Source organism: Astatotilapia calliptera, chromosome 3 (assembly GCF_900246225.1).
Source record: "Astatotilapia calliptera chromosome 3, fAstCal1.2, whole genome shotgun sequence".
In the NCBI taxonomy this organism is placed as follows: Eukaryota; Metazoa; Chordata; class Actinopteri; order Cichliformes; family Cichlidae; genus Astatotilapia; species Astatotilapia calliptera.
In genome coordinates, this window is record NC_039304.1 from 32859143 (window position 1) to 32884136 (window position 24994).

The 24994-nt window shown below is 37.5% G+C and overlaps 1 pseudogene; it reads right to left on the reverse strand.

The window, feature by feature from the left end:
* Positions 1–444: 444 nt before the first annotated feature.
* On the reverse strand, positions 445–24152 carry LOC113019310 (integrin alpha-M-like; annotated as a pseudogene).
* Between the last annotated feature and the right edge of the window lie 842 nt (positions 24153–24994).

Genomic DNA, 24994 nt, shown 5'->3' on the forward strand with positions numbered 1-24994 from the left:
AGTCACACATCTGGAATCGATTAGACACTTCCGGAGTACTTCCGGTAAGGTCAAAAGGTCGAGGTCAATCAAACTCGCATTCTTGAGTGACACAAGCCATAGTGTTATTTTTTTGATATTCATAGATTTTATCAGGCTCATCTAACTTATATTTACTGTATAGTGATATTTACTAAGCCTCTGAATTACTTTTTAGAGTGTATGGAACTTGGCCTTCAATTTGAAGATGGTACTGGGGCTCACTCAAAATATTGCTGTAGTTTAGTTATGTGGAAAACTTTGAGGTTGCACTAAAGCACCAAAGCTCTATTCAGATCACTCAAATGTGGCCTGCTTGGAGCAGACACCAGCAGACCGTTCCAGCTATAAAAATGCTTTCCCCCACTATAAGATTTTTTACCAAGAAGAACTGTTACAACAAAGGGATAATCAACCAAACACAAATTTCCTTACTTGTTTAATGTTTGTTTTAACTTTACAGTAAATGTACAACAACAAATATGAGCTTTGTTATTCTGTTTGGGATTCATTTCCATCAGTTCCCGGTTCCAGATCGGTCTCTGCATTTTCATTCATCATCTATGGATATTTCCTCTTGAAAAAACCAGCCTAGGAGTGCAAGGGGAAAAAATGAAAGTACAGAGATTATTCATTAGACTTACATTCAAAATTAAAGCAAATAACTACATGAGTAAATATAAACTCTTGAACTTTGTTTAAAAAATTAGACATACTCTCTAAAACCCTTTCACAGCTGTGTGATGAGTTGAAAAAGTGTAAGAAGAGTCTTTCACCTTATACAGGCCAGCAGTGAGTAAAGCCAGAAAAGCCAACCCTCCCAGGGATCCTCCTATAATCTCTTTGGTGAAATTTGTCTGAGGATACACTTCTACCTCGACTATAATCTGAGAGATAAGGTAACAGAATGTGGATGATATTCAAGCTCTTGTGTAACTCAAACAAGAGAAAGTAATGCTAAATCACCTTGCGAACAGGAGGATTGTTGTTAGACACTGTTGAAAAGTAGATGTACTGGCTTTGGTCATAATCCACAGTGGCTGTACTGGTCAAGAGGAATTTAGCAGATTGAAGTCCAATCTTAGAAAAAATGAAATGAGTTAAGCCTAAATTAGGTATTATTTGATTTAACTGTAAAATGGTTATATCTGAAGATTTAACCAAAGTACTCATACATACTCAGGAAAAGTATTAATGAAACAATTTTAAAAAACTATTCTTTAATTACCTGCTCTATCCATCCTGAACTGAGATTGGCAGAGATTTCGTATGTCCTACTCTGCAGTCTTCCCATGAAGGTGTTGCACTTGAACACTCTGCACATGGCTACAGAGCAGTCCTGTGGGTGATTTAAAGAAGACTGAATGAAACAAATCTTGTATTCAGTACAATGTTGTGTTTTGAATCAGTACCATGGTTCAGTTTTAACAGGTAGGTAGCAAAAGTACAGACGGATACTTACCACCACTTTATCCTTTTGTATCTGTGGAACAAAATCTTTGACACTTGGGTCTTCATCATTTTCTGTCTGACAGTCTACAATCTGAAATACATTTAAAATAATGTCAGGGTGATTGGTCCTATTTTACCTCATTCACCCATCACACAGCTAAATCTGACCCATTTTTAGATCTTCTCACACATATATTACCTGTAGGCTGCTCAATACCCAAATCTCTTTTTCACCAAGCTTCACTGGAACCTTGATCACCACAGTGAAATTAAACGCTCTGATATCATTTGTAACCTAAAACATGGGGAGTAAAGAAAAAGCAGTCAAACACTATTATGGTTAAGTCTAATTCACACAGTCATATTTATTATATTTTATTACATTTTACCTTGATTAATTGTTGGACTGGTATCTGCAAATTATTCATCCCAAAAGTGAAATTGCTGTAACTGAAGGAGCTAAACAGATATATTTTAAACATTAAATACATACTGTGTAAAACAAAATGTGTAATTCATCTTATAACAAACAGAACAACACATACTTTTCAAATGTCATGAAAATGCTGTATTTCACATCAATCCATTTATTTTTGTAGATTTCACTCGTTGTAGCGTTCTCCTGATTTCCACTGAAAGACAGAAGTGAAATGATTTGTACTGTGTCTGTGGGGTTATTGCTTAAATGAGAAGCACCTGTGCTAAATGAACAGTACCTGGTGGCATTAGCAGTGATAAAGATCTTCCTCTCTAGTTGAGTGTTTGTTTCGATACCATATGAGACAATGAAGAAAGCCTTGATTGAATTGAAGAAGAGAGAGTGATTGCTCATTTTGTTAAACTGTGTAGAAGTTAACAGACAAAATCATACCACAATAACAAACCTTAGTTTTGCTCTTGAAAATTGGCTTGTCAATAGTACAGTCTGTCTTTCCTCGGGATAAACCATCTTCACTGTCCAAAGAGTTGCACTCAATTCTTCCCTTTATTAGAAAATAAAATGACTGCCAGATGCACTGGGTGAGCAGCAAATCAATGATGAACTTGATCCTGACACATTACCTGCTGAATGGTGAACTTCCTGTAGGAGAGTCCAGCTGGGTACGTGAGAATAACACGACTGTTGTAGGAGTTTTCTCCTCTGTTCTCCACTGTGACTGTGACATTCAAAAGCTCATCGATGCCCACTTTAACCTCTGAGGATCTAACAAGAATAAAGGAAGAAGAAAACAAGACTGCACTGTGATGCTGAACTTGTAGGAGGCTAAATATAGTATAGCTTTGTGTTGAATTCTAACATATTAATAGTGGCTGTGTGGAAGCTCGCTATATCATTTTAATTTGCTGTCATTTCCTGGTGATCATAAAACACAAAAAATAACTGATGATGCATTATGAAAAAAGCTGTTACCATCCATTGATTTTCGGACACTTATCCAGGTTTGGATCATGGAGGCCTCTGTCTAGAAATGCCCTGGGTTCTTTCTCTCAGCCAGCTCCTTTAGCTCATCCAGTGGAAATCAAAGCATTCCCAGGCCAATAAGAGATCTTGAGTAATCTAGTAATCAGAATGGATGTCTCTAGGTGTCCTAGTCAGATGCTGACCCACCTCAACTGTTTCCTGGTGATGGGTGGGAAATAGGTTTTTTTGCTACAACAGACCAGTACAGCATCCAGCATAGTTGGAGCATACCCTTCAGCATTAGTTGGTTAGTCCCTAGGAGAGGCATCTTCAACTACCTCATACAGGGACTTCATGGAAGCTGGGTACACTGACAATCAAGACATGTTTTCAAACCCAATGGTGTAGGAAAGCAACCCTCTAATCTAGCTGGGAAAACAAAACCACGGTCATACAAGTATACCCAGCCTTGCTCGTTGCCTTTCACTGATTTCATGTTTCTTTAATTACTGTCAATAAACCAACATCTCAATGATTTGAGCTATGTTTCTGTCTGTCATGGTTTGTGGGAGCATTGTGCTGGATGTTTCTGGATGGCTCTTCGGTTACGCCCTCTGGCAGGGCCACCAGCGTCGCACCTGAATTTCATCAACAGGCAGTCATAAGAGGACTACTTCAGGCAGCATGGTCTGCTGCTCCGTTCAGCCATTCTCAGTGGTCCTACCTGCCTGCCCTGCACACTGGATAACAGTCTTTGTAACTTCATCCCTCTAGATTCTCTCACAAACGTTTACCCTTCAAGCTCCGCGGTCTGGCTCGGACAGTAAACACGCAGCACCATTATCCTGCTTTGCTCTCTCTCCTCTGCTTCCCCACAGTTACAGTTTTTCTCAGTTGCTTTGGTGCATTTCTCACAACAGAATTGATCTCTGCACCACTACTAAGGCTCTTCTCAAAACAATTAGTGCAAACTGCAAAACATGGTGGATAACTTGCAAAAGTGAGTCACTTCATCAAAAAGAAAAGTCAGTAGTTCAAAATAAGTAGTCAATGCTTCAAAAGCAAGTCCCTTAATCAAAACAGATAATACATTCATCAAAAGCAAGTACTTATATCAATCAAAGTGTCAGGGCTGTCACAATTACAAGTCATTACACCAGCACCTTTGGTCACAAAATCAAATGGTTTGAACATGTTCTCATTGTGACGGATTTCTTTGTAGGTGCTTCCCAATGACATGTCAAGTCTGGACAGCATGCATGGCATGTTGAAAACCATAAATTGTAAAGGAAAATCAAGACACTCCATATGCACTCTTGATAATATTTACAGTTTTTTACAGTCGCTAACAAGCGTTTGTCCAAACAGTTGTCACATTTGCAAAACTCTAAACACAATTAGCACAGCATCGGTCTGTTGTGGCCATACCATTCACACATTTCATGTCGTGTTCACCCAATATGCAGTCAGTGAACACATTTCCACAATGCTTACATTTTCTTAACAGACAAGTTATACCTCCCAACAAAACTATGGACTGTTCTTGTAGTATCTACGAATGTTAACACACAACATCCCACAATAGCAAAAACAATATTCCAAACCTTAGATACAGTATAAAAACCTCTGCTTCTGCAATGATATGTCAGTGGATCCGACATACCAGGCGGTTTTATCCCAGGTGCATCGACTTGGATAACATCAGATGTGATGTTGATGAAAACATGTGGCCTAACCCTGAAGATCGCAGAGATTAGATGCAAATCTTTTGCCTTTTTTTAGCCCCCCTCCCCCTCCCCCCCTTTTTATCTTGGCTTTTTGCTGTTGTTTTTTTGTTCAGAATGCTCTTGTGTGTTTCATGGATATTTTGTTCACTGTAAGCAATACTGTAAAACTTTCTCTGTCCTATCATACCGTGTTTCTACTGTACCTCCTGTGGTAAACAGTAAAGAAACAAAAACTTGTTTGCTTTTTACTGGAATGCTTTTGAATGTGAACATTACTGTACATGTGGACATACAGTTACCAACCAAGACATTTCTGGTGTCAATATGGTGGATTGCATGTTTCGCATGCAAATACCTGTGAAACTGAAACATGAAAGTCTATGCAGTTTTTGTAATGTCAATAATAGCCAGTATTTTGAAACCTGGTGTACTTTGATTGACTGCATGTACCTTGTGAAGTGAAAACAAGTGTTATTCTTTGACAGACTAATTTTATTTTGAGTCAGATTTATAGTGTTTTTGTACAGTTAGTGTGTGCAGAGAACGATGTGTTCTAATTTTGAAATGAGGAGTTAGTATATATTTAACAAAGTGTATTTTTGGGAAGGATATTATCCATTTGGCCAATTGTGTTTTGTAGGTGTGGGTCTGTGTTAAGAGTTTAGAAAAAGTATCTGAAGTATGGGTAGGCGCTTGTTAGCGACTGTAAAAAACTGTAATTGAAACTGTTCACAGCATTGTGCAAACTGGGGAAATACAGTAAATCAAACATTTTACAGCAAACATAAACTCACTTAGACAGTAAACCTCACTCCAGTGGTTATGAAACAAAAAAACAAAACTGAAAAACAGACACTGCTGCATATCAATCATTGATATCTAGACGCTCCCGTCTGTCTGCCCACATATTTGCATCAACATCACAGCGAATGTCAGCTCTATCGATGCATCGGGGAAAGTATCTTCTGGAGTGTCAACTCCACTCTCTGCAGGACTCTGCTGTGATGTCATCACAAGCTGCATCCATAGCTGCTAGCAGGGTCATTTGGGTATGTGGATGCCTGTCATATACCTTCCACCTCCAGGAAGAGAAAAACTCCTCAATTGGATTTAGGAATGGAGTGTAAGGAGGAAGAAACTCCATAAGTATCCTGTCGTGTGCTGCAAACCACTGCCCGACTACAGCAGAGTGATGGAAGCTAACATTATCCCAAACCACTACATACATTGTCCGATTGTCACCAGGATCATCCCTTTCATTTTGTGGGATTGCGTCCCTATAAAGAGCGTCCAGAAAAGCCAACCGGTGTTGTGTATTGTATGCACCAATACGAGGAATATGGGTGTGAACGCCATTTTCTGAGATTGCTGCACACATTGTAATATTTCCTCCTCGTTGGCCTGGGACATCAATGGTGGCTATTTCTCCAATGTGATTTCGTTCACGCCTTTTGCAAGATTGAATCCCGCTTCGTCAAGATATACAAACGTGTGCAGGGGTTTCATGGAAACTCCTTAAAAATAGGGTTTTCAAAATGGGTGTACAAAGTGTTTGACAAGATGTTCAACAATTTTGAGTGCACTGACACAAGCAATGAAATGAAGACTATTAGTTGTAAGGACAATGACTATTCAGCCGGTACAAGTATAAATAATTGTGACATTCATGATAAAAGAAAGGAGATAGTGATGAATAGCAAGTCAAAAGTGACCATTCTTTAGATATTTGTACTTACTCAACTGCTTCATGTCCAAAGGCATTTGCCTTTGGACGCAATGAACATGAAACCGCCACAAGGTTGTGCCAAAACGACTACATGTTGTGGAGGTTGAACTAACTGTTGTGCAAAGTTTAATTCTGTTGTGAGAAATGCACCAAAGCAACTGAGAAAAACTGTAAGTAATTGTTTCCTCTTCTGTTTCAGTTTTCCCACGGTCTCAATAATGCATTTTCTCCACACTCACCTCCATTTTTGCTCCTGTTTCCTCAGGCCTGAGTTTAACTTTCACTTTCAGAGTTTACTATTGTTTTCTCACAAAAGAAATAAAATTTATATAGTTCAGTGCTAAATTTGTGTTGAGTCTGCTTCTGGGTCCAGTATTCATGACCCTGTCTAAGGTTTAGAGAACCTCAATGCCTTCTTGGGGATTGGTATAATTTTGAAATAAATATTCTCTGCCATTGTTGGGTTTGTTTCTTTAATCTTAATATGTGGTGGTGATCTCTCAATCACATACTACCACCAGTGTGTGTGTGTGTGTGTTGTCATTGTTTGTCTCTTTTATTAGGATAAAATGATGGAGACTAAATATCAAACTGTCCCAAAATATCTATGTGCTTCAAACTTCATGATAAGTTTAAGTGTACATGTTATGAAACCTAACAAGTGACTAAAAACACAAGCAAAGCTAAACAAAGTTTTGTAATTCTGCCTCACCTGGTGAAGTTGAAATCCACTTTCAGGTTATCAACACATTTGTTGTCAGTTCCACAGTTGATCTCAAACCCTAACTGTGGAAGAGAGTGTGATGTCAAAAACATTTATATTACACATTATTCACAGAATAAATGTAAACGTTTTACAGATGAATCCAGCAAACAATTTGTGTGTTCTACCCAATGCCGGGTGTAAGATAAAGTAAAAAGTAGCCTTCTATTTTTCAGCAATGCAGTAATGTAATGTGTTACGGTACTGAATTCAGTAATTACACTTCAGTTACAATTATATTGTTACTAGTGTTGCAAAGTTTCCTTTAGTTATCTGCTGGTTGGTTGGATAAAAATGGAAAAAATATCTATTAAAATAGTGTTTTCTTGTGTGCACTTGGGCTAAAATTAGCCCATTCCAGGTTGTGTGCAGGAGGAGGGAAATAGTTGAGTTATCTACAGTAGAAATATGGACATTACTTTTATTTTTTATTGCACAAGAGGAGAAGACTGCAATGGTAAAACGCAAACTGCATCCAGGACAGAAACAGCAGCTGTTTGCACAGCTAACACTAATTGGATAATTGGAAGCATCTTTGCAGACAGCATGCTAGCAAAAAAATTAGCCAACAGAGGAACGTTAAAGCTGAGCATATGCAGACCCCAGCCCAGCTGCCAGAGCCCAGTCAGGTAAGAAAGGCAGTGATTAGCAGTCGAGCTTGAAGCCTCCATTTCTATTCATTAATGTTTCTGAAGGAGAATCACTGTTACAACCATTTCAAAATCTCTTGTGTTTATATGTAAACACTAAAGGAAAGATCATATGTGTTTTCTCATTGGGATAGGGATTGCATTGGCATGTCAGACTGTAGCCTAAGATTTATATTATTAACTTATAATTATGAGACAATGCATTTTGGGTCATTTCATGGAGTAACAAGAAAATAATGTAATGATCAGTGTAATAAACTCCTTTAGTAATTTTGTAGCATATTGGATTACTAACGATTAATTTCTAATACACAACGTTTTTAGAGTAATGACCCCAAATATGTAGCTGTGCCTGCTGTTGGTACTGGGAATAAAGTTCCTAATAATATTCTAGTACTAATTTCAACTAGAAATCTCTCCAGAATGTATGGCCTCAGCGCAAGACTGCCCTCAGATATCTGATTAATAAAGTACCTATAAAGGTTACTTACAGGATGAATGGTTGCTGTTTGAGCCTGCTGGGCAAGGCTTGGTCTGAGATTTGTGTTTGAGGGCAAACCATCAAACTTGAATTTGAGCTCATTGGAAAGTGAATTGAGAGCATCTTCTGGACAGGCCTGCAAGAAGAGATGAGTGCTGAGTTTAGATTCAGTGTTGGATGACTCTTAAAAACAAAATGGAAATCAAAATATATTGTTACACCAAGGTGAACTTTCTCTGATGTTGTTATTTGGTTTTACCTCAACAAGGAACTTCACAGTTGAGCATTTTTTTCTTATTAAGTCCACAGTAAGTAATCCTGACTGCTCTCGTTTCCCACCAACATATGCCCGGTTGCTTGGAGGTTTGCGAGTGGCATCCAGTGTTAAAGTGTAATTAATCCTTGCTTGAGCTGGAATAAATCAGTGTTTGATTTCAATGCTGCAATTTACATACATTTAGAAAACATTAAATTGCTGGGCAGTGGCTTTGTAGTTCAGAAAAACCAAGAATGATGAACCTGTGTTGACTGTAGACACTCTGCTCATGGTAAAGCAAATTTCAGCTGTGTTCTGCAGTGGTTTTGAGCAGTCTACATTCTGAGTAGGGATTTGGATTGGGCTGAATGACACCTCAGCTTCAACCATTACTATGGGTCTTGATCTAGAAAGTAGGAAAACACATGTGAACAAGATTTGACTTTTTGTTCTGACCTGAATTAGTAACAAGACTTCAATCTAATCTTTCCTTTGCCCTAACATTTCATTTGAACAACTACAGCTCAAACATTTTGAGACATTTAACACCTAATAGTCCTGAAACCTTTTAAATGATAGATGATGATTTATGGAATAATGAATTATAAATCAGGAATGCTTTTTAATGGAATATGTATGTAGATGTACATCAACATAGACCTATTTCCCATCACCATCACTCTTGTGTGCCAGTGGTGTAACTTCACAGTATTAATGGGTGGATTAAATGATACCTATTTGATAATGTCAGCAGTGCTGAAACACATGGTATTGTATGAAAACATTTTTTATATTGCATGCATTTCCATTTCTGTATGAACAAAGTTACCGTTTCACACATTTACTGCTTTTTTTAAATCAGCAGAGCATTGTTCATCATGTGGTAAAATAATTTGAAAAAAATGTCTAATCCCTTTGACTCCATAAACTTTTTGCCATGATCCTGTGTTTATGTATTTGGACATTTTGATTCTATCTTATTTAGCATTCTACAGTTCAGTTTACGTTCCTGGTTTTGGCTCTTTTAGTTTTGTTTCTGCTTTGTGTAATATTTGTATTTTGTGGTCTTTGTTTTGTCGTCTAGCCTTTAGGTACCTCTTACCATGTTAGTTTATCTCTTGTCCCTGTATTTTATGTTCCCTCCTGTTACCCTGGTCTGTTGTGTCCTCTTGTCAGGTTACTCCCAATCCTAATGTCAAGTTCATGCATCTTAGTTTGTTTCTCAGTGTTGTTACTTCCTCTTTTATTTTGACAGTCTCTTGTCCTGTATACATCTCATGTGCTGGTAGTGTGTAAGTAGTTTCAGCTGTTCTTCCATCTGTTGCGCATCCTCTCATAATCGCATGTATTTAAGTCCTCAGTCTCCCTTCGATCTTTGTCATGTCATCTCAGTCTGCTGTGTCTGCTCTTTTCTTTTCTTTTGTTCCATGTTCACTCCTAGTCGTTAATTCCAAGTTTCTTAGTCCTAGCTTCCAATTTATCTTTTGTTTGTTTCTAATGCTTCTAGACAACAGTTTTACCCTCAATCTGTATTTCTTGAAAAATCATAAATCCCTTATAATGAATGACTCAATCATTTATGATGAATTTATTGATATGTAACCTATATGCAGTTCTTATTATGGTGACCTTTCAAATTTACATAAGATTTGACAGGTAGTGCATTTGTTAAGATTGCAAACTAACAACAATGGTGGAATTACCACAGATAACTATAATGCTTGACTGGACTATCTGGACTGTGACTTACCTCAGTAAAACAACTCTACCCTTTGAACCCACCGCTAAGTCAGGCAGTTCATCACCACTCTGGTCAAAAGATGACTGACTGATTGACAGGCCAAAGAACTTCAGTCCTGACTGGACCTCAGAGCCAGTTATTCTCTGTGTACATGAAAACATTTTAATTAATTAAGCTGCAGATTGTATATTGATAAATAAGTTTGGTCATCTTTTTGAATTCCTCGATGTTGTGTACCTGTGAGTAAGTAGGACTGATTCTTCCTCCTCCTTCACTGTGGAATATGTAGATGCTGCCTTCACCATTATTCTCCAATGGTGCTCCAACTGCCAAATCCCTGAATCCATCTGAGTTTAGATCAGGCAGCACAGCAAGAGAAGAGCCGAACCTTCCTTTGACAGCTGCATGTCCTCTTAGTACTAATGGATCATCAAAATTACACTCTACAAACTAAAAGCAGGAGAGTGAATATTATATGATCATTAGGGAAGTTGACAAATAAACTAATTCATTTAATTGAAGTGGATAAAACTTTGATTTACCAAACCAGTTAGTCTGCAAACATAAACTCTTCCCTCTCTATCAGGCTCCGTGTACATTGGGGCTGATATGAAGATTAGATCAGTGATATCATCATTATTTATGTCCATGGTACACACCTCTGCCCCGAAATATTCACCAGTCTGATACTGTGTAAGAAACACATTATTGATGAAAATAGTCGCATAAAGCCAAATGACAACAATTTGTATTTAAGAAAGTATTTACTACCAGTTAATAATCCCATTCAGTTTGGTCTTGCTGTAAATACATACCTGTGATGCCAACGGCTCAATCTTTTGGTTTTCAAAGCTTTCTCTGTTAACAGCGACCACAGCTCCTCTGTGTTTATATCTTGGAGCACCAACAATTGTCAGGGAACCACTTTGGGTTTTAGCAGTTGCCATGGAGTAACCTAGAATTTAGGTAGGCAAAAAGAGAAGATAGATATAAAATCTGATATACGTATTTGTGTGAAAGAATTACAGCAGAGCTGTGTATATACATGATTACATGTGTATGAGTTAGATTGTTAAAGCTGTAATATTCTTACCAAGATAGCTGTCAGGCTCAAAAGACACATCCTCATATGTTTTCACCTTCTGGCCTCCTGTTGTGTATTGCACGTAGCCTCCCTTCCACTGGTTTGCACCAACAATAGACATCTGAATTCCCTACAGTGCAGACAGGAAATACATTTTATATACAATTTATTTTACCTTTAAAATCTGGACTCTTGTTTTTATAAAAAGTGTTTGAATCTCTCTTTCTATGACTAGACTGTCTGGTGAGTTTCAGGTAGTTTTAATTACCTCGGGCGCAATAACTGCACTGAATCCCTCCTGAGACATTTCCATTTTCAGTGAGACTCCACCGGTTTGAGATCCTGTAAAAATATAAAAAGGTTTATTGATAGACACAACACAGCGCATTACACTAGTAATTTAGTGTAATGATATCTGTTTATTATAAAGGTGCCTCAATAGTTATTTTTCATTTCACTAATGCTTCGACCTTTAGCCTCAAGCAATGATACAATAATGCAATGTAACATTTACAGAAATTTTATCAAAGCTTGCTAAATGTTAAATATATAATTTACCTTCAATGGAAAAGATTTTGTCCTGCAAACTCTGCCGGATTATTTCAAGTGCGTTGAAGTTCTGCACTTGAAACACGTGATTGCCTGAGGGAGACGATGCAATGGTGCGTAGTTCTTTTTTTGCTTCAGTCAGAATAAATGCATTCCCCACCTAGGGTTGTTTAAAACATGTGTTTACATTTAATGCAAAATTATTTATCTGATTTTATTAAAACTTTAATGCAGTTTAATACAAAGATTAATACAGTCTATGTTTCCATTATTAATTTAGCTTTTTTATTTATTGAAATTTGAGCATGGTACTGTAATTAGATACCACTCCTGCATATTCAATGATCAGCTGTAAATGCTGGGAGTGTAAATGCAGCTCCTCGTCCAGTTCAATTCAGTTTAATTTTATTTATACAGCGCCAAATCATAACAGCCATCGCCTCAAGGCGCTTTATATTGTAAGGAAGACCCTACAATAATACATACAGAGAAAAAACCAACACACATATGGCCCCCGATGAGCAAGCACTTTGGGAAGGAAAAACTCCCTTTTAACAGGAAGAAACCTCTAGCAGAACCAGGTTCAAAGAGGGACGGCTATCTGCCAGCAGATGCAGAGAGGTCTATTAACACATAGTGAGTGAGAAAGGTGACTGAAAAAGAAATAATCAATGCATCATGGGAATCCCCAGCAGCCTACGTCTATTGCAGCATAACTAAGGGAGGATTCGGGGTCACCTGATTCAGCCCTAACTATATGCTTTAGCAAAAAGGAAAGTTTTAAGTCTAATCTTGAAAGTAGGGATAGTGTCTGTCTCTCGAATCCAAACTGGAAGCTGATTCCACAGAAGAGGGGCCTGAAAACTGAAGGCTCTCCCTCCTATTCTACTTTTAAATAATATAGGAACAACAAGTAAGCCTGCAGTGCAAGAGCAAAGTTCTCCAATGGGGTGATATGGTACTATAAGGTCATTAAGATAAGATGGAGCCTGATTATTTAAGACCTTGTTTGTGAGGAGCAGGATTTTGAGTTTAATCCTGGCTATTGTTAACATTAACTATTATTAATGTTAATTTCTCCTCTATTGGAGAAATTAACATTAACAATAGTGTGAAAACAGTGTGATGATATGGCCCGGGTTTCCATGGTTTCTGTGAAGGTGGCTCATTACTTTGCTCCATATACTGTAGGATCATGTGACTGTAGTCTAATAAATAACCAAAACACATTATTAGTATAAATTTCAACATTATGCAGGTTTAAATAATGGAGGTACTTACCCCAATCACAAATCGAACAATGTTTTGATTCCCTGCTAGCTGTGTTGCATTTTCCAGGTCATACCGGTCATTAGATTGTCCATCAGTAATTACTATCAAGACTTTCTTCACATCTGGTCTGGAACCTCTTTGTGGTGTGAAAACATTGTTTCTGTCAAATTAAAAATAAACAAATCTAATTTCAACATAAAACATGTTTTTACAGTGCACATTTTGATCATAGAGTAAATTGCATGAATGATTATTATTTTGCATGCATCCATTTGTTTTGTATTATCGCTCATGGACATTTTAGTATTTTGCAAATCTAGTTAATGCAAGTTCTTCTTTTAAAACTCTTGCATCAGTCAATACAGTTTTTAGTGTGGTCAGTCTCAAAAAGAAAATTATCAGGAAGTCTGTCAAGATCATTTAACTTTAATGCTTCAGTAATATCATTGCAACCCTTACACAACATGTCTGATGGCCTTAGCTGTGTAAGTTGATCCCTCCAGCTGTGTGATTCCATCGATTTCAGTCTTTAGTGATCCAGATGAGGAAAATTTCTTGAAATAAAAATGAACCCGAGGTAACGAGGAAAACTGGGAAACAGAAAACTGAAGAAAGGGAGAAACAATATAAAAAAATATAAAATAGCCTTTTTTTTATGGAGATAAATGAAAAGCGGGTGAAACTATTTGTGTCTGTAATACGATATAACTGAAAGGTAGTACAGTGTCTTACCTGTGCATCAATTGACAGAAATGCCTGGATTAGATCTTCCACAAACTTCATCATTGTTTGAAAATCAGGGACAGATACGCTGCCTGAACCATCCAACAGAAAAGCAATGTCTACTTGTGTCGGGCACACTATCAAATAAATGAATTGAAATTGATTATTTTAGGTGAATTTTAACATTTTAGCAAATCTACTATGAATACCCACATATTTAGACAATTAGTCCTTTAAAAGAAGAAAGAAAAGAAGAAATTAAGATTAAGAGATTAAATTAGTTTAAATGAGTCTTAAAACTGCTTACAGAAGCCTAATTTAGTTATTAAGCTAATTTAGTTATTTGTAGCCTTGATTTTTGCATTCAGTTCTAATTACTTTAATTTTCTTCCTGTATTACAGTCATAGAAACAATGGTTTGTGCAGGGAAGAGGAAAATGGTGGAGATTTGGACAATACTTTTATTTTATTTTATTTTATTTTATTTTTTTGACCATGAAGGGACACGAGCATGATGGTAACATGCAAACCCCATCCAGGACATAAACAGCTGCATTAAACTGCTAACACAACATCAGATGTTTGCAAACATCTGTACAGACAGCATGCTAACACAACGCTTTGAATCAACCCAGAATGATGTTAAAGCTGAGTGTATAGAGCATTGTGTTCAAACTTACAACACTAAAAGAAAGACCCTCTGTACTGTATGTTCTTGTTACGGTTGGAAATTGTGTTACGGTGAGCGACAGTAGCCTCATGTTTACGTTGTTCTTATGTAACAGGAATACATCGTGATGTAACACACAGCAACACAAATTATTTTCTCCAGGAAAACCATAATACATTACTTATTTGCATACAGAGCTTTAAAGAAGTCGTAAGTAGCTTTAGAGGGAAGTAAACTTCTCGGTCTCCTTTTAATTTTTTCCCCCAAAGGTCTTGTGTGTCTGTACTAGTCTTCTTGCATTTTGTCATGCATTGCATAACCCAAAAAACCAGGCTTAGTTTCGTTTTTGTAATGAATTTGAAATCAAAGGGGGTGTTTTTGTATTTGTTTTTCAAATAACACTTTCATTTTACATGCAGATATGGTTATTTCATTCTGAATAATTGAAGAGACCATCTCAAAAAAATTCTGATCATTAGAATTAAATACATTTTTATGCTGTAGATTTAATCTTGGCTAGCTCAAATTTTACCATCATTTGTTTCAGTGTTGATGGATTCAGGTCAAATTAGTCTAGAAAAGCTCTTTGGATAAAACTATAATACAATGAATCCAAACAGACAATCTGAAATAAGGCTTAGAGGGGAAAACTGTAAACAAACAAAGAAATAATCAACAAATCATACAACTTATACTTATATTCATCTATGAGTAATCACATCTCACACAAACATAATTTTCTATTTACTGTTTCTGATTAACCCTTAATTGCTGGAATATATAAGAGAAGTCTTGAGACAGTTTCAGTTGATTTGAGATTATACAAGCACAAATATAAATGATTGTAAGACTATGTTCAAGTAAAAATGCAAGAGATTTTTATTAAGGAGGCACCGGGACTCTAATTATTAAGGACACATTTTCACAAACTCCATTTATTGTTACCGTCTGGAGAAGAAGGTACAGGTGGTCCAAATGTATTAGATCGGTCCATGTGAAAACACACACCGTTGTACATGGTGATACTTTTGCAGTCCCTTGGAATTGTTGGACCACACACCTGAGAGGAGACAAAGTCAAGTTCCCATAAAGTCCCATAAACATCGGTTCAATCCTTATAAAATCAACCTTAAGACAACAATTCTGATGGCTAAAGATCCAAACGGGACACAAAAAAAACAGAAAAAAAAAAAGTCCCATAAACATCGGTTCAATCCTTATAAAATCAACCAAAACTGAAAAAAAAAATGTAGATTTTAAAAAATAACTTCAGTCTATTTAAAGCCATTCAAATGTGTCCCTTAATGCTATTAAAAAAATCCATGTTAGAGGCCACCAAAGTATCTGGGGTGTGTAAAAACTTTTAGCGCATACATGTTTTTAAATAACAATTTTGCATTGGCTTCTACTTCATTGAATATGCTGAAGTTATTGTAAACCCTGATTCTGTGAAGGACAGGTGGGAGGCACACTGGTTTTTCATGGGATGACCTTTATGCAAAAATAACAAGACATATAAGGATAGAGGATGTTGCTCCTCAGTGTTTTTAACAAAGTTCTCATAGTGTCTGCAGTTCAGTAACTCACCACAGTGTTTTGTGTCGCGGGATCACTTTTCATTGTCAGACCAAGAGACATGTTTACTGCAAAATCGGGTGCTGTATTGAAAGTGTATTGAAAATTTAAATACTAATAAAAGGCAATTGAAAGGAAAAAAACAAGACTTAAATCGATGACTGCAAAGAACCATGACTGAAACACTTCCCCATTTGATATGACAAGTGTTAGACATCGAAACTTCTCTCCACTGTGAACCAGGATGTATAACAGGCAGCTTTAATATCAATGCAAATAGGATTCAGTTTCACTATTGCTTCATTTTAAAGTTTTAAATAATTACAAAAGAAACATTGTAACAATAACATTATTAATAACATTGACTTCTTTGCTTATTTTACTTCATCAAGTTTCAGTGTTACTAACTAAGATATTTACTTATTGTGATTTGAGTTAAACAAGTTTCTGTGCTAGCGTCTGTGGGGAATTTCTTTGATGTCAACATGGTTTCTGTCAGAGTTTCATCACATTTGGTTACCTACCATCAATTTGGATATTTTGGCAGTTTGGGGAAGATGTGGTGCAGCTATATACTTTTCCTCTTCCATTTTGTGAATACTGTTCAAGGGGAGCACTGACGAGCAAACTGAGGAAATAAATTCAGACAATGATGAAGTCTAGAGTGCAAACTGTGGTTAAATAAACCCCATATGTTTCCTGTTAAGAAGTATTATATCCTTGTCTGTTTATTACTGTGGGCCTTAACAGAAATGATTGTTAAACCTGCAGTTATAGATCGACATAACAATGTATGATGTGACTTACTTTGATTGTCTTTGAACCACCTGGTACCCAAAACCAGCAGCAGAGTTATTCAGGGCCTTCCATGCCACGGGATCAATAGTGAAACAAAGTGCAGCATTTAACACTGAGAATAAAGAAGAAGGAAGAACATCTGTAGTTTTATTTAAAGCCACTGTAAAGGATGATAACCTGGTTATATTATCTCTAATTCTAATCACATATGAGGAACTCCATACAGTGTATGTGTTAGTTTGATTCCACCTCTTGAATCCAGTCACAGCTTTCCACAGTTACCACTAGAGAGCATCAAAGTCAGATACTAGATTTGAACATACTGGCAGGTAATCATTCACTTGAAAAACATACTTAAGATTTTACTATGGAATTAGTTTTGTGTCTTTGATTCTTATATCTTACTCCATCTGTCAAAAGCAAAATACTGACACTTAAAACTTTCAAGAAAAGATGCTGTTGCTATGCTACAGTATGAAAAACTATTAATATACTGTACACATTTGCTTATTTTGCAGTACTAAAAATTGAATTGTGTAGTAAATTTTACTGGTGTGCATATTCCTCTTTCCTCTTAAACTGTCTGTCAGATTCATCAATACATGCCACACCCATTCTATGATCCATGCTGATTACTGTCCAGTAAAAATCGTGTATTGTTGCGATCCTACAGCTGTCCGGTTGTTTATTTTTGCCACACAAATAAAGCCTTCCTTTTATGGACATGCTAAGAGTAGTCAAAACGTCACATAGTGCTAACACTTTTTTGTTTCCTGCTTCATGTCACAGCATTCAACAATGACAGTGTCATGATTTCAAAGTTTTGCGAAACCTATTTTGAAATACATTTCGTAACAGTGGTACGCCCTCAAGTTCTGCTTTTCCTTATTGTCACATGTTTTGATATTTTCAACATCAGTTAAAGAAAAAATGTACTTCTCCACTTGTTTGCTTTTTTTCATATGTGCATTTATATATTTCAGGTGTATTTTTATCTGAATATATACTAGTGTTCAATTAAAAAATAAAATAAAATAAAACAAGCATTAAAAAATAAAAATAAAGAATTTTAAAAATAACCACCTGTAGCAAAGGTGAGTGCAGGGTCATAAATACGTTGGATGGATGAAGTATGACGTCACAGTGGTGTAAAATGTCCTGTTTTTTGTAGCCCTGCACAAGGTAGTAAGGCAGATATGATAAATTTATTATCTCTGTATCTTAAATCCAGTTTTACCATTTTCTAATGGGTTATAATCAAGCGTTTAGTTTGTTTCAGTAAAACTATTTATGAAAGACTTTTTCAATCAGTGAATTTCAACAACAACAAAATTTTGCTATTTACAGCTAGAAGCTAACTGAGCTAATCACACATTTAATTTGTGTTAGCAGAGGCTAAAATGTAAATACAGTAATGACCATCACTAAAGTATTTCTGGATATTATTTCACTAAATGATTTATAGTCCATGTTAGTTTTGGATACTACAGTTTTTCTTATTAAGAATGTTGCTGTGTTGTATGTATTTCCTTTCTAACCTTCCTTTCATATCAAACATCCTTGAAAGAGTAGTTGTCAAACAGCTAACAGATCATCTGCAGAGGAATGGCTTATTTGAAGAGTTTCAGTCAGGTTTCAGAGCTCATCACAGCACAGAAACAGCTTTAGTGAAGGTTACAGATGATCTTCTTATAGCCTCTGACAGTGGACTCATCTCTCAAAACTAGTTCATGCATTTATTACTTCTAGGCTGGACTACTGTAATTCATTATTATCAGGAAGTCCCTAAAAAGCCTTCAGTTAATCCAAAATGCTGCAGCAAGAGTCCTGACAGGGACTAGAAAGAGAGAGCATATTTCTCCTGTTTTGGCTTCCCTTCATTGGCTTCCTGTTAAATCCAAAATTGGATTCAAAATCCTGCTCCTCACATACAAGGTCTTAAATAATCAGGCCCCATCTTATCTTAATGACCTTGTAGTACCATATCACCCTATTAGAGCACTTCGCTCTCGCTCTGCAGGCCTACTTGTTGTTCCTAGAGTATTTAAAAATAGAATGGGAGGGAGAGCCTTCAGTTTTCAGGCCCCTCTTCTGTGGAACCAGCTTCCAGTTTGGATTCAGGAGACAGACACTATCTCTACTTTTAAGATTAGGCTTAAAAGTTTCCTATTTGTTAAAGCATATTAGGGCTGGACCAGGTGACCCTGTATCCTCCCTTAGTTATGCTGCGATAGACGTAGGCTGCTGGGGATTCCCATGATGCACTCAGTTTTTCCTTTCCAGTCACCTTTCTCACTCACTATGTGTTAATAGACCTCTCTGCATCTGCACGGCACATAGCCGTCCCATATTTGCACACATTTATTATTACTAGAGATGGACCGATCCGATATTACGTATCGGTATCGGTCCGATACTGACCTAAATTACTGGATCGGATATCGGAGAGAAATACAAAATGTAATCCGATCCGAAGTATCACAAAATCACCTCACAAAACGCGCTACTTGGCGTAACCCAGCTCGGCGCATTGGAGCGGTATGTGTCACGTGATAGAGCAGCTGAAGTCTGCCAGACCTGTCCATTTCATCTTGGCGAAAACTATCCCAGAGAAGTAAAGCAAGTGTGTAAGTTCATCCCTGAATGTTTTCCTAGTATTTCCACGTTAAGCTTAACAACTGATATATTGAGCCACAGCTGGACTGGCCATCGGAGTTCCATATTGAGCTGAAAAGGAAGCGATTTGTCCCGTACCTCAGCTAGAATTAAAAAATAGACACAAAGCTGGAGTTATTCTGTCTTTGCTGCGCAGTTGCATCTACTTCTCTCATTCACTCCCCCGCCCTCTCCTGTTATTATTTTATTATTTCAAACGTGAAACTGATTAATGATCAGCTGATCGGCTTTTCTGCCGAAAGTCCCGTCTTTCTTGTTTGTTTATCGCTCACTTTGCCCCAGAAAGAGGAAACCAGCGGCTAAACAACAGCAGCACGTTTAAGTGTGATCAGCTGTTCTTAAGAGTTTATTTAATAATACTTTCTAGTATCAGCTGGTGTTTGCTGGAGCCACAGCTGTAAAAGCTGCTGGTCATTATGTCGGTTTGGTTATCTGGTGAGAGGGAAACATGAAGATGAAACCAGGAGATGTCCTTACTGAATCATCAGTGCTGAACAGGTGATGTAGAAACAGGTTCACCTTTTAGGTGATATAAATGAGTTAAAGGGAAGTTAAGAACTGTTTCTGAGAGACAAATAACACCAGGATCCTTTTCTACATAGCTGACGGCTGGTAACTGTGCAGGGGCGGGTCTAGCAAAGTTTTGTCAGGGGCCAGGTTGGTCATTAACAGGGAGAGGGGGGCACAAAGAAATATTTTCGTTTGTGTTTTGTCATTTAAAAACTTTGAATAAATAATTGTCTGAATCTTACAACAAAAGTGGTCATCTGATTAAATGTATAGAAATCCATTACTGTATATAGTAACTAATAAGTCTAATACAGGGAGTGCAGAATTATTAGGCAAATGAGTATTTTGTCCACATCATCCTCTTCATGCATGTTGTCTTACTCCAAACTGTATAGGCTCAAAAGCCTACTACCAGTTAAGCATATTAGGTGATGTGCATCTCTGTAATGAGAAGGGGTGTGGTCTAATGACATCAACACCCTATATCAGGTGTGCATAATTACTAGGCAACTTCCTTTCCTTTGGCCAAATGGGTCAAAAGAAGGACTTGACAGGCTCAGAAAAGTCAAAAATAGTGAGATATCTTGCAGAGGGATGCAGCAGTCTCAAAATTGCAAAGCTTCTGAAGCATGATCATCGAACAATCAAGCGTTTCATTCAAAATAGTCAACAGGGTCGCAAGAATCGTGTGGAAAAACCAAGGCGCAAAATAACTGCCCATGAACTGAGAAAAGTCAAGCGTGCAGCTGCCAAGATGCCACTTGCCACCAGTTTGGCCATATTTCAGAGCTGCAACATCACTGGAGTGCCCAAAAGCACAAGGTGTGCAATACTCAGAGACATGGCCAAGGTAAGAAAGGCTGAAAGACGACCACCACTGAACAAGACACACAAGCTGAAACGTCAAGACTGGGCCAAGAAATATCTCAAGACTGATTTTTCTAAGGTTTTATGGACTGATGAAATGAGAGTGAGTCTTGATGGGCCAGATGGATGGGCCCGTGGCTGGATTGGTAAAGGGCAGAGAGCTCCAGTCCGACTCAGACGCCAGCAAGGTGGAGGTGGAGTACTGGTTTGGGCTGGTATCATCAAAGATGAGCTTGTGGGGCCTTTTTGGGTTGAGGATGGAGTCAAGCTCAACTCCCAGTCCTACTGCCAGTTTCTGGAAGACACCTTCTTCAAGCAGTGGTACAGGAAGAAGTCTGCATCCTTCAAGAAAAACATGATTTTCATGCAGGACAATGCTCCATCACACGCATCCAAGTACTCCACAGCGTGGCTGGCAAGAAAGGGTATAAAAGAAGAAAAACTAATGACATGGCCTCCTTGTTCACCTGGGGCCCGTTCTTCGTACGTCGCTTACTACATCCAAGATCAAATGACACATCCAAGATCAAATCATCGCGCTAACCGTGAGCTCGCTAATCCGGTTCCCCGAACACACCTGCTGTTGACGATTACTACAGCTGGACGCAGGAATGTGACATCACTGGGTGTCGTAAAAGGGGCTACGCATCGATAGTAGAAACATTGATCGGCAACCCGCTGATTGGTCGGCGAAAATGTCCAAGGGGCGTGCTCGGTATTTTCCGGCAGCAGAGCAAGAACTCATGAGTGAGGGATTTCAGGAGTTTCAGAGTTTAATTAAAACGCAAGAGAACACTGCAAAGGCTGCAAAAGCAAGGAGAGAGGGCTGGCAGAAAGTTGCTGACAAATCAAACTCGTAGGTAATTTAATAATAATAATAATAATGGATTGGGTTTATATAGCGCTTTCCAAGGCACCCAAAGCGCTTTACGATACCACTATTCATTCACTCCCACATTCACACACTGGTGGAGGCAGCTACGGTTGTAGCCAGGCTGCCATATCGCGCCATCGGCCCCTCTGGCCAACACCAGTAGGCGGTAGGGTAGATCTATCATATGACACTATATTGTCCAATATCATATGGCATTATAGTATATTATAATATGTTATATTATATCCCCTTTCACATTAGAGCCACAACAGGACCCACAAGAACATGGGAACAAGTAAAAGTGGAATACAGGAGTATTCTACAGAATGGTAATATTTATCTCTTAGATTGCTTTGCATCTCTTGGCAAGGTAATACTGGCCTGTAATACTCTGTTAGTTTGTTCATAACAGCAACCAAGAAAAGGGCAGAGGAAAAAAAGACAGGTGGTGGTCCTGCACCCCCTCGTCAACAAGTTGGTTAAGTAAATAATACCCTCACGGGAATATCGATATCTCTCTATGAGCACACTGTCGCGCTGAGCTAAAGGATCCTGTCTGTCCCGCAATATACGCTGAATTCTGAGGACTCTCCTTATCAATCTTGCACCTTCCGCAATGGGTTGGTCGCGTATACGGACAGGACATGGCTGCGACAGGCTTCCCAAATCCACCTTCGCTTTTATAGCCGTGGTCTCTCATCTTGATTACACGAAGTAATTTACAATTACTACTCTGAAATATGAATTACATCTGTAATAATCACATACATGTAATAGAATGTTAATAGTACATTTCCCTTTTTTAGGAAATGACCTGTATGTATCTGTGTGACATCAATAAAAGGATCAAGTGCTGCATTATCTTTAGTTACATTGATAATATTTATTTATGGTGAAACAGTGGAAAAATATCGCTGTTGCTTTCGTATAAATGAAGCGGACATACCTGCGTGGCCGCGATCTAATCCTGTTTACATAAAGTAAACCTGCTCGGGAGCAGGTTTACGCTTACGGCTCTGTTGCTATGACAGCAAGTCCCGGATGAGCTTCGGGGAACCGACTGATCCAGGATCACGCGAAATCGTCAACAATCTAATCCGGCTAACCTACTTAGCGAGGTACGAAGAACGGGCCCCTGATCTGAACCCCATTGAGAAACTGTGGTCCATCAAATGTGAGATTTACAAGGAGGGAAAACAGTACACCTCTCTGAACAGTGTCTGGGAGGCTGTGGTTGCTGCTGCACGCAATGTTGATGGTGAACAGATCAAAACACTGACAGATCCATGGATGGCAGGCTTTTGAGTGTCCTTGCAAAGAAAGGTGGCTATATTGGTCGCTGATTTGTTTTTGTTTTGTTTTTGAATGTCAGAAATGTATATTTGTGAATGTGGAGATGTTATATTGGTGTCACTGGTAAAAATAAATAATTGAAATGGGTATATATTTGTTTTTTGTTAAGTTGCCTAATAATTATGCACAGTAATAGTCACCTGCACACACAGATATCCCCCTAAAATAGCTAAAACTAAAAACAAACTAAAAACTACTTCCAAAAACATTCAGCTTTGATATTAATGAGTTTTTTGGGTTCATTGAGAACATGGTTGTTGTTCAATAATAAAATTATTCCTCAGAAATACAACTTGCCTAATCATTCTGCACTCCCTGTATACACTCTAGTAAGGTGCAGTCTGCAATTCTGTTGAAGAAAGATCTTGAATCTATTTAATTATTGTAGAAAAAATAATTGATTTCTGTGCATTTGTTTTACACTTGCATTAAATTAAAGTTTACATCAATTAAGAGCGGGGGGTGGTTCCCTAATATTTTTGTTGGCAACCCTATTAGTTAGGTGGGTAAGTACTCTTTAAAATACCAGAATAGGGAGGATGGTGTAGGTTTAAAGTTATTAGATTGATCAGTGTTGCTGAACTTCAAAATGTTTTGGGTGGAGTGTATTTTTTGCATACAGGTATAACAGAATAGCTTCAGTCTCTTGTTTTTTAAAACTTGAGTGTGAACTTATACAAAATGCAGCAAGATATTTATAAAAAACAGTTTTATTGATTACAAAATACGCTATATTGGATTCACATCGGTATTGGCAGATATCCAAATTTATGATATTGGAATCGGTATCGGACATTAAAAAGTGGTATCGTGCCATCTCTAATTATTACAGAGTGAAAAATCCGAAGGCACAAAATTTGTCTTACCTGATGAGAACAGTGTAGCATGAATTATCCAGTCCATTGTGTTAGTCCCATGAAAAATAATTCAAGCATTTGTTTGGTTTTTTGGGGGGGGGTTTATGAGTTGAGTGTTCTGCTGAAAGTATCACAACAGTTGTTGAAACCAAAATGCAGAAATCATAGGGTGTGATAACAAAGGTAAGGCAACCATTTAAAGCAATTCTTTGGCAGGAGGAGTCACAATGATGACAGCACTGTCAGTAGTAAGATAAGATAAGATAAGATAGATAAGATAAGAAGAACTTTTTTTATCCCGAGGGAAATTCTTTTGTCATACACATGTTCAATGCAGCAAGAGAGACAGAGGAACAGAGTAATAAGATATACAATATGCACAATAGAATACAAGTATACAATAATATATAGTAGAATAGTGCAAAATATAATACTTTGCACTATTCTACTATATAGTAGACATTTATATATAATATAAATGTCTACTATATATAATGTAGTAGACAAAGGTGGCAAAAGTACCAACGTTCCTTGCTTAAATAGAAGTACAGATACTAGTGTTAAAAATAGTCCAGACTTAAATAAAAGTGGAAAAAGTACTGGCTCTGAAGTGCACTCAAAGTAAAAAAGTAAAAGTAGCTCCTTGAAGAACATTTCTACCACCTCTTTTTATTGAAATATTGCTAACCGAACCTTCTACTGCATTAATGTGATAGAACATAAATTTTATTTAAGTCTAAACTTTAATTCTAATAAAGGAATTATATTTCACAATAATTTCAGTTGAGAGGGTCAGTAGATTTTCTCAGTGTCCCAGCTGTGATCAGGCTGTGACCTGAATTCAACAAGACGTCAGCAGATGTTTTACGAGTTGTCCTGGTTGATTTTCGTCCTCTACACTAACACCGTTTATGCTGTCTTTATATTCTACACTATCGGCCCGAGTCTTGCTTTAATCATGTGTTGTGCA